Source organism: Suncus etruscus, chromosome 9 (genome assembly GCF_024139225.1).
Source record: "Suncus etruscus isolate mSunEtr1 chromosome 9, mSunEtr1.pri.cur, whole genome shotgun sequence".
Taxonomy (NCBI): Eukaryota; Metazoa; Chordata; class Mammalia; order Eulipotyphla; family Soricidae; genus Suncus; species Suncus etruscus.
This window is the reverse complement of record NC_064856.1, coordinates 14,456,355-14,459,746: the sequence shown is the minus strand read 5'-3', so window position 1 is coordinate 14,459,746 and position 3,392 is coordinate 14,456,355.

Genomic DNA, 3,392 nt, shown 5'->3' with positions numbered 1-3,392 from the left:
TCCTTTTTCCCTTTCTTCTCTTAAATTGATATTTATAGACTCTAGAAGGACTCCTCCCATTTTTTCCTTATTTATTTTTGCTCCATTTTATTTGATCTATTTTTATTTCCTTCAAACAGAAGCACATAAATTGAACCATCTTGGTCCGCATCACAAAGTGAGTGGGAAATAATGGAGAGTACCAAGACCAAACAGTCGTATGAACATTAAGTAGAAATAAAAAAATGATCAGACTTAAACACCAAATCCAAAGCCAAAGAAAACAGAATTGATACCCAATCTACAACATGCCAGACAGAGGAGACCACTTATACTAGTGTCCCGGGAGGTGAAGGAAGGGGCTATGGGATGCATGCTGGGAACAGGGGTTCAGGAAGGACAACATTGGTGGTAGGAATGCCCCTGATTCAATGTCACTATGTAACTAAAATATTACTGTGAGTTAAAGAAAATAAAAAAATATCTATGTCCTTTTTTCCTTGGTCAATTTCCTGCTTTGATCCCTTCAACCACATTAGCTACTAACATGAAAGCTGGTGAGGGGGTTACCAGCTGGTTTAGGGGGTTCTGGAGAGATGATTTTTCTCTTCGGTCAGTGAGAGGCTGCTCTGACAGTCTTGGAGCTCCAGGATCTTGGCCAGGACATAAACATCAAACCTAATGTCAATAGAATCCATACCCTATCTACAACAAGCTATACACAGAGGGGAACAGTTTCACTATCACTCCTGGGACACAGGGGAGATATGGGATACATGCTGGGAAAATTAGAGGAGGGAGGACAACTCTGATGGTGGGAATGGCTCTGATTCATTGTCACTATGTACCTTACATACAACTGGGAAATATTTGTTATTCACTCATTGGTCACAGTTAAAATTATTATAAAAATACTGGTGTGTTTGAATTTCCCTGTGTGAAGCAAAACTGTCCATTGAAATCGCTGCATAGAGGGGCCTTGTTATTAAAACACGGAACTGAAAGGGCAAATCATTTATTGTCCTTAGGGTATATAGAAATATTATAGAAACAATCCTTTAAATCAATTATTATCAGAGGTCAATCTCTTGGAATGGCTGCTGAGGAAGGTAAATATTTTGCATTTTGGCCATCAAAACCATTTGAGAATTAACAGACCTTAAATCCATTCAAAGTCTCCAGCTATCTGATAACTTTCTGATGATAAATATTGGAGGATTCCAACTGGAAAATGAGGTTTCCTTATGTCCCTGTCTCAACTGCTCATCAACTAACTTTCTAAGCACCTCTAATTTTGTGCTATGAATGGGCCACTGGGGAATCCAGTTGGGAACATCTGATTTCCATTCAATAGGAATGGGTTCTGGGCACATTAGCCCTGTGGCCCCAATTAAAAAGGCAAAACTTCTGGATTAACATGCTGGGAAATTTGGAGAGGGGTGTGATATTCTGCTCCCTGTTGTTTATGCAATGACTTCCCCATAGGTTCAAGGAAACTGAAGCTACAAATGGCAAAATTACTTGTTGTTGAGTGTCCTGTCCTATGTGCACTTCAGGAATCTAGTGCTCTGGTGAACAAAATTTCTAAGCAAAACATCTCTTATCCCATCTAAATGGTACTGGTTTTTTGTAGGTCCCAATTTTTAGGACAATCTCTCATAGAAATTACAGATACTTCTGCATGGCTATCAAACATACTGGAGATTTTTTTGCCCTAAATTTCAAGAGTTAACATTAAATTTTCCTCTTTTAATTTTGCCATAAATGATATAAATGTATTAGCAGAAGCCTCAGGGTTAGTATTTCCAAAGCCCCCTACCCTGGTGCGCTCTTATTTCCCAGGCATAACATAAGGGAGCCATAATATCTGAGTTATGGTTTCGCCTTTATTAAATGTCCAGATTGTGGGTATTGAGGCAATAACTATTATTTCCCCTACATGGTCAGAATCTATAATCCCTAGGTGAATTATTATTTCTTTAAGCATTGAATCACTTCTTCCTACATAATACCCACTAGTCATTAAGGAAGAGGACCTGTTATGCCAGACCTAATCTTATAAGGGCATTGAGACAGAGAGAGATAATCAATTCTTCAGGACATGGAATGTCTAAAACCACAGCTTCCCGCAGTGGCCAGCCTTAATGTGTGTTTTTTTTTTTGTCATTTTTGGTGGTGGGGGCTTGGTTTTTTAAGCCACACCCAGTGACGCTCAGGGTTACTCCTGGCTATGCACTCAGAAATCGTTCCTGTCTTGGGAGACCATGTGGGATGCCAGGGGTTTAAACAGTGGTCCATCCTAGGCAAGCGTGTGCAAGGCAGATGCCTTAACGCTTGCACCACCTCTCCAGACCCAAATTCCTCAAGGAGAGATATACTGCGGCAAAAAGACACTGAAAGGGGATGCTCAGGTACAAAGAATAATCCCTTACCCAGTTTCCCAAGACAGTTGAATTATTTCTGATCTCAAAGGGGCAGATCTCTAGCTAGTGCAAAAAGAGGTTATGCTCTGCATTGGTTTTTAAAATGTTCTATTTTTGCCATGCTTAAAGGATTTTGCCTGCCTTATGAGATAGGTCTCAACCCTTTCCCCACCTGCCAACTCAGCATTGGGGAGCTGAACAGCATTCTTGCGCCCATTGAGCTCCCAAACCATACCTTGAACATAGTCCAGGTTCTCTAATTGTACAAGGATCAGTAGTCTGATCCCCCAGAGTCTGCATTTGAATAGCATATGCCATTAAGAGTACTATGGTATGAGATGTATTCAAGCCACTGACCTGATTTTGGGGGTCTGGACCTGGATAGTATATGATATTATAGGTGCAGCTCAATGGGAAAGCTATATAAGCAGAAGTGAAAGGTAGGTTGACACAATGTTCAGAATGATAATTATTAAAACAATTGGGGGATGGGGATATATGGCTCTTATATTATATTATGATATATTGGGTATTATAATAACTAACACTTCTGAAGCATGTCAGTACCCCATTCAATTCTTCTTTTCTATTATAGGGTATAATATGACCTGACACTGACCATTAGCATTATCAATAGCTAAAGTTTTTATTCTGGCATCTTTTATTTTGTCTGGCATCTTTATATTCTACCTGCCTATCAATTGCATTTTGCAATCTGCCTAGAAAATCTGCATATGGCTCTGTCATTCCCCTAAGAATCTTGGTATAACTACCGGTATACTCAGCTTCAGAGTCGACCTTTTTCCAAGCCTCTAAAGCAAGATCTTCTCTAATAATTCTTAAAATAGCACGTGGTAATCTAGCCTGTGTTTCCACATCTCTGAATTCCCCTTCTCCTACAAGGACGTCCTAATTTAATTGGATTCCTGCAACCATCTTTCCAAAGTGATCTACTTTTTTTTTTTTTTTTTTTTTTTTTTTTTTTTGTTT